Genomic DNA, 11,526 nt, shown 5'->3' with positions numbered 1-11,526 from the left:
CAGACCTTAAAAACTTTTCTGGTGGATTTGTTGTTCCACCAGAGATGGTATATTAGAAAATCTGTGATTAAACAATGTTGATCACAGCTGCATCCTAGTACAAACTAGATGAATTTTCTCTCAATGTTTTTCTAAACAGCTCTGGAAAATCTCTCTTCTAATTACTAGCTTCTACTTGGTTTATATATTACCAAGTGTACAAGTGAAAAACAATATAAAAATACAGTAATAAAATAAGTTCTTCACTTGCTTCTTTTCCTGTTCACTCCAGTACTTTGTTGACTATTGCATCTTTGTACTGAAGAAGAACGACTGCTTTTTCTGTTGTTCCTGAAATTCGGCTACCACATCTCAGTTGTCTCTATCAACCCATGTGCCTCTGTCTGTAGGTACAACTACCTCTTATCAACGGCTAATCATCAGAACATCCGTTGAGACTTTCATCCGTTGATGCACTCATCCGTTGAAGGATGTTATCCGTTGATGACTTTATCCGTTGAAGCTTTAGAGACATCCGTTGAAGCTTAGCTTCTTATCCGTTGAAGGTCTTTAAGTCATCCGTTGATACCACTTCACTTATACAAAATTACAAGGCATGAAGTATTTACAATTGGCCTTCCTATCTGCATATCATCTAGTAGTCAACATGACTCATAGTTCCTCTCAACTTCCAAGAATTACATTTTTTTAAAAACTGAGACTGAAATATGCTACAACACTAAACTTATTTCTAAGTAAAGCTACACCATCAACGGATAGCCAAAGTGGTCTTATCCGTTGAGGCTACAGACACTAAATTTCTACTTAAGTATTTTGTTAAACATATCATCAAACTAATGCACATACATTCCTAACAATCTCCCCCTATTTATGTCTATAAGAATTGTAGGCATAAATTCAGGGTTAACTTGATGATAACAAAACACTTAACAGATATATGAATTGAAACTAAGTAGAAATTTAAAAATGCTGCAAAAGTGTATGTACTAGGAGGTAATTGAAGATTTACAGTGTTTCCAAGGACACTCCTTTAGTCTGAGCAGATCATCTTTTTCTTCTTTGTTCCCTGGTTTTCTTTCCTAGCCTTTTGTCATTTTCCTCAATTTGGAGTTGGAGTTGTCTGAAGAATTCAGCTTCATCTTCAACACTGACATCCAACTTAGATTGCATTTCTTTGAGAGTTTCATTGCTGGCAATCTTGAGTTGGTCTTCAAGTCTGAAAAATCTTCTGACTCCTTTATCATCTCTAAATTCCATCAACCAATGAGGTGATTTGTGAATTGTAATTCCCCTTTCTTGAATGAGTAAAGTCCTGGGTAAAGCATTGGGCTCCCTCCAAGTTTTCCTTATATTGGCTATCTTGTTGAGAATTTCAGTCTTGGCAGTTCTGGTAAAGCCAGAATCCTTTTGTATGGCTGAAAAGACTCTAATCAAGGTAGAGTAGCCTTCATCCAGAATCCTGTGGAGAGGCCATGTTCTTTCCCCAGCTCCTTTATATCTGAACACTAATCTCTCTGGTAGCTGTCTGTAGGCAGCTATTCCCCTTACATCCTCCAGCTCATCCAGATAGAGTTCAATGTCTGAAATTTCTTTTATGTCACAGATGTGAACATAATCATCTTTAGAAATGGGTGACTTAGGCTTAGGTTTTTGTTTTTGAGTGAATTTCTTAGAGGTTATGGGAGGTGTAGATTTTGGTTTTCTTTTCTGTTTCTTTGGTGGTGGAAGAGTGGTTAGAAAGGTAGGCAATTTGATAGTGTCCCAATCAATAGGTTCCTCTTTTGGAATGATTGGTTCACCATGGATGTTTATTGTGGGATCAGCAACAAGGGGTTCAGGTATGGAAGATAGTGGTTTAGATATAGATTTGGTTACTTCAGTGTTATCTCCACTCCTTCTATGTGCCTTGGCCTTTCTTCTGTTTCCCTTCTGCCATTCCTCTCTTTCTTCCACACTCTCACCAAATATACTCCCTAAAACCTCATCTAGGTTTGTAGTCTTGTCTTCACCCCTGACTTCAATCCCTTTTTCTTTTTCAACTAGACTTGACTTTAGCTGTTGTTCAAGCTTTGCTTGTGCTCTTTTGTCAGCCTTTAATTGCTTGGCTTCTTCCTTCTTGGCTATTGAGAATTTGGGATGTCCTTGCATCACACATATGCTCTTTCCCTCTCTAATGATAATAGCTCTATTTCTCCTTACAGCCTCATCCATGGACTTTTTGAGATAGGCAATACCCCTGCCTAAAATCTTGTTCTCATCATCTTTTGGAGGAGGAAAGTCCACTTCTTTTAAAGGATTCTTTGTTGAGTCCTTATTGGATCTTTCATTGGGCTTGAGGATTATAGCTTGTAGTTCTTTGGAAGAAGCTTCTCCATCCTTATGACTCCCTACTGGCATGAGCTCCATGTTGATTGGTTCAATTTTTGTGCTGTGTTTCACAGATGTTGATTTGTCTTGTGTAGAACCAAACAACAGTTGCAACCTTTCATCAATTCTCCTCCTTTGCTCTTTCACTTGAATTTCAGCTGCTGCTAGCTGAATCAAATCAATTCCATCAGGCTTGCCCTTGATTTGAATGATTGGAGAAGTAGTGATGGCAGGAACTAGCACTTTAGATATGTTGACTTTTGTAGATGGCTCTCCTTCCCCTTCCCTTATACTCTCCCCCTTTTTGTTATCATCAAGGAGAGGGGCCAAGCCTTGTGCCTTTGCCAGCTGCATTAGGAGACTGGTTTGAGATTGTTGATTGTGAAGAATGGTGGCCACAGAATCTTCAATAACTTGAACTCTGTCTTCTAACTTGGCCAACCGTTTTTCAGTAATAGATTCTTTCTTCAATCTCAAAACCAAGTCCTGCAATGTACCATAGGGCATGACTGAATCCAATTTATCTGAAGTATAGGTTTTCAAGTCAGCAATATCCTTCCTTAGATCATCCATACCCAGATTCTGCTTCACTTGCTGCAGCTTCATGAGATGCAGTGAGTCCAGGTGAGCTTGAAGGATAGCCTTGATACTTGCATGTGAAGTATTCTGAATGGCCTGTTGAATAGTGTTGATTTGTTTGACTAAAGAGACATTGAATTCCACTGATCTGTACTCCTTAGTCAAGGCCCATTCAGGTAGATTTGGAATTGAACTAGGGCCTTCATCTCCCCCTAAGTTCATGCTTCCATCAAAAGAAATAGAGTCATCATCATCAGAATTTGCTCCAAATTCCTCAGATGGCTCACCAGCTGTAGAAGGCATTTTGTTAATGGCAGCTTTATCCCTTTGAAGAGATTCTGTTGTGTGCACTAGATTTAGTGACCTTTCTGCTTTCTCATTGCCCTGAGCAGCCAACAGTTGATAGGCTGTCACAGGATGAGTAAAAGTGTCAGCATCCAAGGAAATGTTATCAATTACAGCTTTGTAATGTTGCTGAAATTGTCTTTCCTTTTCAGCATCATCCACAATCATTGACTCATTAGCAATGGCTGGTTCCACCCTTGTATCTACTGTACCTGCTTTTCTCTCTTTTTCTCTATGTTCTTGCATCAGGGGCTCCCCCTGGCTCACACAACTCACTCCCTCACCTTCACCTACTAAGGTGGTACTCCACTCACTTACTTTTGCCATGCTGGAAGAAATAGCATGCATTTTTGAGCTCTCAATCTCTCCTTTTGCCTGGGAGCAACCCAGCCTCTCACTCAAATTGTCACTCCCTTCCCTCAATCCTAAGAGTGATTGCACAGTATTCATGTCTTCTACACTTGGGATTAATTCAGTTATTTGTGTAGAGACTGTCAACGGATGTGGAATATCCGTTGAAGGTGAAACTGATATTATCAACGGATGACTGCTGTTAAGCTTATCCGTTGAAGAACAACCACTTGTCAACGGATGAGTGATATCCGTTGAAGAAGGAAAAGAAGTTGAAGTTGAAAGTGATATAACTGTTGAATCTGTGTAGATTGATTTGAGATGTGGTGACACAGATCCTTCAATTATATCTGAAAGAATTTGCGGGTGATCCAACAAATCATCTAATAGATGATGATCACCTGTATTTGAGTGGGGCTTCTCCCTGAGTTGTAAAGAGGGAGAATCAGGAATTGATGGGAATAACATATCCACATCCAGAGATGGTGATGAAGTGTTTGGTGATTGATGTGTGATTATTGTGAGAGAATGGGGCTGTGACTCCACATTTATTGGAGTCACATCAAACTGAGTTTGAGAAGGCATAGATACAAATGGATGTATCTGTGCAGTGTGTGCACCCTGTGTAGAAGATTGGGTTCTGGCCTTCTTTCTTCTAATAAAGGCTTTTATTGGTGAGTGTTTGGCTTTAGTGTCCCTCCCTCGTTTGTGAGTGTTGTTGGTGAGTGTTTGGCTTTCTGTGTTCCTGGTTGGGAACTATTTTCAATAGTAACATCCTTTTGGGAGGATGCTACTAGGGGTGTGCTAGATACCTTTTCAACCACCACAGCTTTTTGAGAAACTGTGGCTTGGCTAGCTTGGGAAGCACTCAACTTTCCTTCCTTATCCTGGGGGTTTCTTTGATGTTCACCCCTCCCCTCACCACTCACTCCCTGTTCACTCACCTCAGGGTTAATAGTTGGTGTTACAACTGTTGTCTTTTGAGAAACAACAGAGGTGGTTTTCTTTGTCTTTGATTTTGAAAGTTTAGTTTTGGTGACCTTGGTAGAAATCTGTTGGGTCATCACAGATTTCATGGCCACACTAGAAGATAAAGAAATAGAGGGGTTGGAAGAAGTAGGAGTTGTAGAAGCAATTACCTCACCTACCTGAGGTGCATTCATGATTGGTAAATATACCAATGACACACTGCTGTTAAGATCCATTCTCATCAAGTCTGCAAGAACTCTTTTCTCTTGTGCCCAGCACTTGAGTTTATTATTCTCATTGATTATGACTAAACCTTCAGCAACATGGTTAGCCAATAACATAAAGAATCTAGCATAATAGATGTTATTAGGTCTATTAGCTTTGTTACCTAATCTAGTACCTAATTCTAGCATCACATAGTTGCTAAAGTTAAAATACCTATCAGAAACAAGCATATAGAACATATTAACCAGAGATGAAGTTATGGCATCAAAATTACTAATTTTCCCAGAGAAAACCTTTATAAAGGCATCCCCAAGGAAACTCCATTCTTTCCTAAGGCCTTTTCTTCTAATACTCCCTAAATTAGCAGAGTTAAGAGAATAACCTATGGAATCTAACATGCTGGATACATCACTATCAGTGTGTGGTGTCATGGCATTGTTTTCAGGTAATTTAAAACATGCTTGTAAATCATCACTGTTAATACAGTGAGTTTTACCTTTGAGAGTGAAGGAGATAGTCATATCCATGGAGTTGAACTCAGCAGTTGTCCAAATCTCCTCAACTACTTCACAGAAAATTGTTGGGGCTTCCAGCATTGCATAGCTAAGTTTGCAGTTTTTGATGAAGTCCATCATTTTGTGATAGTCTGAGTGGGCTTCATTCTTCTCTACCAAAGCTATGAAATTGTTCTTTTCATAGATGAACCCAGATTGAGACATAATCTTCACGACTGGTGCCATTTTTGTGAGTAGAAATTGCAGAGAATAACTTGAAGTTTTTGCAGAGAGAAAATGGTAAATGCTTGAAATTTTAAGAAAGCGTAAAGTAAAAATGAACAATCAGAAGGACTTATATGCTTTCTCAAATTAAAAAAAAATAAAAGAAAGATTTATCAATAAATATGCGTTGGTGAATTTCAGTCGTTTAAGAATAAACTGTAAGTATTCTAAAAACTACCTTTAAGACCAATACATACAGATGTATGTATGAGTATCAACGGTTAAGAGAATAGAATCAACGGCTGTTAAACACCTGAATCGACTGATGTGACATTTCAACGGATAAGGCAAATTGTCATTCGTTGAAGGGTACTTCAGTTTTATCCGTTGACGGATAAAAATTCCAGAAATGTATTTGTCTTTCAACGGATAATGATTATCCGTTGATAGAGCAATTTTGACTTTCAACGGATAGGGAACATCCGTTGATGGAATAAACTATGTTAAAAGTCAAATTTGTTCTTAGCAACTAATATATTTCAGGCTTCAATTCAAATTGCAATAAAGACATGAATTTTAAGAGTAATTAAGCATACCTAGCTCACTTACCAATCTTGTGAATGTTGATTCATCAAGTGGCTTGGTAAATATGTCAGCAATTTGTTGTTCACTTGGAACAAAGTGTAGTTCCACTGTACCATTCATGACATGCTCCCTAATGAAGTGGTACTTGATATCAATGTGCTTGGTCCTTGAGTGCTGCACAGGATTCTCTGTTATGGCTATGGCACTTGTGTTGTCACAAAAGATAGGAATTCTATCAACATGAAGTCCATAGTCAAGGAGTTGGTTCCTCATCCATAACACTTGAGAACAGCAACTTCCAGCAGCAATGTATTCAGCCTCAGCTGTAGAAGTAGAGACTGAATTTTGCTTTTTGCTAAACCATGATACAAGCTTGTTTCCCAGGAATTGGCAGGAGCCTGTTGTACTTTTCCTATCTATTTTGCAACCTGCATAGTCTGCATCTGAATAACCAATTAGATCAAAGCCAGATTCTCTAGGATACCAAATACCTAAATTTGGTGTACCCTTGAGATATCTGAAAATCCTTTTGATAGCAATTAAGTGAGACTCCCTAGGATCAGCTTGGAATCTAGCACATAGACATGTAGCAAACATTATATCTGGTCTGCTAGCAGTTAAATATAAAAGTGAACCAACCATGCCTCTATAACTTGTAATATCCACAGACCTTTCAGTCTTATTTAATTCAAGTTTGGTGGCAGTGGCCATGGGAGTTTTTGCAGATGAACATTCCATTAAGTCAAACTTCTTTAAAAGATCATAAATATATTTAGTTTGACTAATGAAAATTCCATCACTAACTTGTTTAACTTGTAAACCAAGAAAATAGGTTAGTTCTCCCATTAGGCTCATTTCATAATTACTTTGCATTAGCTTAGCAAACTTTTTGCAAAGTTTGTCATCTTTAGAACCAAATATTATGTCATCTACATAAATTTGAACAAGTATACTAGAGCCATTAACATCCCTAAAGAAGAGAGTTTTATCAACAGTACCTCTAGTGAAGTGATTCTCCAAAAGAAATTTTGATAAGGTCTCATACCAGGCTCTAGGTGCTTGCTTCAGTCCATAGAGTGCTTTCAACAGATAATACACATAGTCTGGAAAATTTGGATCTTCAAATCCTGGAGGTTGACTTACATAGACTTCCTCCTCTAATTTCCCATTTAGAAATGCACTCTTGACATCCATTTGATAGACTTTGAAATTGGCATGGGCTGCATGGGCTAAAAATATTCTGATGGCTTCAAGTCTTGCAACAGGAGCATATGTTTCATCAAAATCTATTCCCTCTTGCTGAGAATAGCCTTTAGCAACCAGTCTGGCTTTATTCCTTATGATAATGCCATTTTCATCCATCTTGTTTCTGAATACCCACTTTGTGTCAATAGGACTCTTGTTCTTTGGTTTGGGTACCAGCTTCCATACTTGGTTTCTCTCAAATTGGTTCAGCTCTTCCTGCATAGCTAATATCCAATCTGGATCCAATAGAGCTTCTTCCACTTTCTTAGGTTCCTCCTAAGACAGAAAACCACTATACAGACATTCATCTTGAGTGGCTTTTCTTGTTTGCACTTTAGATGATGCATCACCAATGATCAGTTCAAAGGGATGATTCTTGGTCCATTTCCTTTGTGGTGGAAGATGTGCTCTAGATGAGGTGGCCTCAGTATTGTCATGATGTGAGACAGAGTGTTGACTAGTTGAAACTCCCCCTGAGTTGTTGGTCCTTTGCAGGGAACTTGGAGTTCTATCAACTGATGATGTAAATCGATTATCCGTTGATGAACCATGATCAACGGATGCTTCATTTTGTACTTCAACGGATGATGCACTATTTCTTTCAACGGATACTGCATTATCCAAGGGCAAGTTTTGAATCCCTTTTGAAGTGTCATCTCCATCAGTCTCCTCTTCACTATCATCACAATATATCTCAATGTTGTCAAATTTGAGTCTCTCATTATGTCCCTCATCTGTTAGTCCATCAATCTTTTTATCATCAAACACAACATGCACAGATTCCATAACAATGTTGGTTCTTAGATTGTAGACCCTATAAGATTTTCCAGCTGAGTAACCAACAAATATCCCTTCATCAGCCTTTGCATCAAACTTCCCTTTATGGTCAGATTGATTCCTCAGTATAAAGCATTTACATCCAAAGACATGAAGAAAGTTTAGAGTTGGTTTTCTTCTCTTGAACAACTGATAAGGAGTCATGCCTTTAGCTTGATTGATCAAAGAAATATTCTGAGTGAAGCAGGCACAATTAACAGCTTCAGCCCAGAAATATGTTGGTAACTTTGATTCTTCAAGCATTGTTCTTGCAGCTTCAATTAAAGATCTGTTCTTTCTTTCAACAACCCCATTTTGCTGAGGTGTTCTTGGAGCTGAGAACTCATGCATTATTCCATTTTCTTCACAGAACAGCCTTAATGTCAAATTCTTGAACTCAGTTCCATTGTCACTCCTGATATTTCTAACCTTCAAGTCAGGATGATTGTTGACTTGCCTGATGTGATTGATAATGATTTCACTTGCTTCATCCTTTGATCCAAGAAAATAGACCCATGAGAACTTTGAGAAATCATCTACAATCACTAAGCAATATCTTTTTCTTGCAATAGACAATACATTGACTGGTCCAAACAAATCCATATGTAGCAGCTGTAATGGTTCATCAATTGTTGTTTCAAGCTTCTTTTTGAATGATGCTTTCCTTTGTTTGCCTTTCTGACAAGCATCACACAAACCATCCCTTGAGAATTCAACTAGAGGGATTCCTCTAACTAAGTCCTTTTTGACTAGATCATTCATTGTCTTGAAATTCAAGTGGGATAGCTTCTTGTGCCATAGCCAACTTTCAACTGAGCTTGCTTTGCTGAAGAGACAAGTAATTGATTCTGCATCTGTAGAGTTGAAGTCAGCTATGTACACATTTCCTTTTATAACTCCAGTTAGAACCACTTTGTTGTCTTTCTTACTAGTGACAACACAGGCTTCAGAATTGAAGGAAACTGTATTCCCTCTATCACATAGTTGACTGATGCTCAGTAAATTGTGCTTGAGACCATCAACTAATGCAACTTCATTAATGATGACATTCCTTGTTGAAATCAAGCCATATCCCATAGTAAACCCTTTGCTGTCATCTCCAAAGGTTATGCTAGGGCCAGCTCTCTCCTTGAACTCGGTGAGCAGGGAGAAATCTCCTGTCATGTGTCTTGAACAACCACTGTCCAAGTACCATAGATTTCTTTCATTTCCCTGCACACCATAAAATCAATCAATTTGATTTTGGTACCCAAGTTTCCTTGGGTCCATTCTTGTTAGCCTTTCTCCTAGACTTCATTCCTCCTGCATCTTTAGACTTAGGTGAGTTTGAGTCAACCTTGGTCTTAGATGTAGTTGGTTGAGGTGTAGGGTTAGTCACAGAATCATTTAGCACATTTGTAAAATTATTAGGCATTGATTGTGCAAACATGTTATTCCATATGGGCATATTGTATGGCATTTGAGGCATACTACATGCAGCAAGATAAGGATTGTTAAAATATGGCATGTTTACAAAATGTGCATAAGGATTTTGTTGAGACATAACAGGCATAGCATGCAGAGGTGATGCAGACATATTAGGCATAGAAGAGGGTACAGTTATGGGAGTCTTCTTAATGGATTTACAATTAGCAGATAGATGATTAACACTACTACAATGCACACAGCTTTTTCTAGGAGCATACCTATCAGGTGTGTAATTGTTGTGTTTATTAATTCCTACCTTCCCATTTCTGTTGGATTTTCTTTTAGATTCCTTTTTATCCTCAACCATCTTGAGCCTATTATTTAACTGTTCTAAGGTCATGTGCCCTACATTCACCTTACTGACATCTTTGGATGTGCTTGCTTCTTCTTTGACAAAGTTCTTTGAGGTTGAACCAAACTTTTTGTTGAGTTTCTTTAGATTCTCTCTTTTAGAAACATCTGACTGTTTTAATTGAGGAACCTTCAACGGATGCTCCTTTTCTTCCTTCAACGGATAACTTTCATCATCCGTTGATTCCACATCCGTTGACAGTCCATCAATTAATTCTAGTTTCTTTTTATTTTTATCCCAGGCAGTTTCACAGAATGATTCAATTCCTTGGACCTTAGCAATTTGAGCACTTACATCCCTAGATTTCTTCCAGGCTTTAATCACCTCTTGCTCTTTCTCTAATTGATTGGAAAGTATTTCTACTTTCTTAACAGATTCAGCTAGTTCATTTTCAACAGATATACAATGCAACTTAGTTTTCTCTAGGTCAATCATCTTATCTTCTAACAAAGCATTTCTATTACTTAAAAACAGATTGTTCTCTTTAATCCTACTATTTTCTTTAGCAAGAGATTTAAGAGATACACGCAAATGATACAATTCAGTAGACATGTCATTAAAGGCATCATTGCACTCTTCTTTAGTAAGCTGTGTTAAGTCAGTAGTGATTACCTGATTGCTTGATGAACTAACTTCATTTTCTTCAGAATCAGCCATGAGAGCAAGGTTGAAATACTCCACATCTTCATCCTCTTCATCTCCATTAGCTGCCCAGTCCTTTTCTTGAGTAATGAAAGCCCTCTCCTTTTGCTTGAGCAGATCAAAATATTTCTTTTTGTAATCTACTTGTTCAAATTTCTTCTTTTCAGAAGTTGGCTTTCTGCACTCACCTGCAAAGTGTCCACTTATACCACAATTGAAACACTTGAACTTGGATTTGTCCACAGTGTTTTTGTGAGGTTTAGTGGCTCTAGTGTTTTTCTTGAATTTCATCTTTGCAAATCTTCTGGACAGAAATGCAAGATGCTCATCAATTCCATCTGAGTCATCTTGGCTGGAGTTGTCTTCATTTTCAGCAGCTTGCTCTTTCCCCTTGCTTGATTCCTGACTTCTTATACCATCTTTGGAGTTTGATGTAGATCTCGCAGTTTCTTGTCTGCATTTCCTCTCATCTTCAGCTACCAATGCAACTGAACTTCCTTTCTTTCTCCCCTTCTCCAATACCTCATCCTGTTCCAGCTCTAGTTCATAAGTCTTCAAGATTCCATACAATCTTTCAAGAGTGAAGTCCTTATAATCTTGAGAGTTTCTTAAGGAGACAGTCATGGGTTTCCATTCCTTTGGCAAGGATCTTAAAAATTTAAGATTTGAATCCTTCACCTGGTACACTCTTCCATACAGCTTCAGTCCATTCAACAGCTTTTGGAACCTATTGAATGTTTCATTTAAAGATTCATTTTCTTCAAAATGAAAGTATTCATACTGTTGAATGAGAAGCTGCATTTTGTTTTCTTTCACTTGTTCTGTACCTTCACACAGTAGTTGAACTGTGTCCCAAACCTCTTT

This window comes from Apium graveolens, chromosome 4 (genome assembly GCF_009905375.1).
Source record: "Apium graveolens cultivar Ventura chromosome 4, ASM990537v1, whole genome shotgun sequence".
Lineage (NCBI taxonomy): Eukaryota > Viridiplantae > Streptophyta > Magnoliopsida > Apiales > Apiaceae > Apium > Apium graveolens.
The sequence above is the reverse complement of the archived record's forward strand: the minus strand, read 5'-3'. Positions refer to the sequence as shown.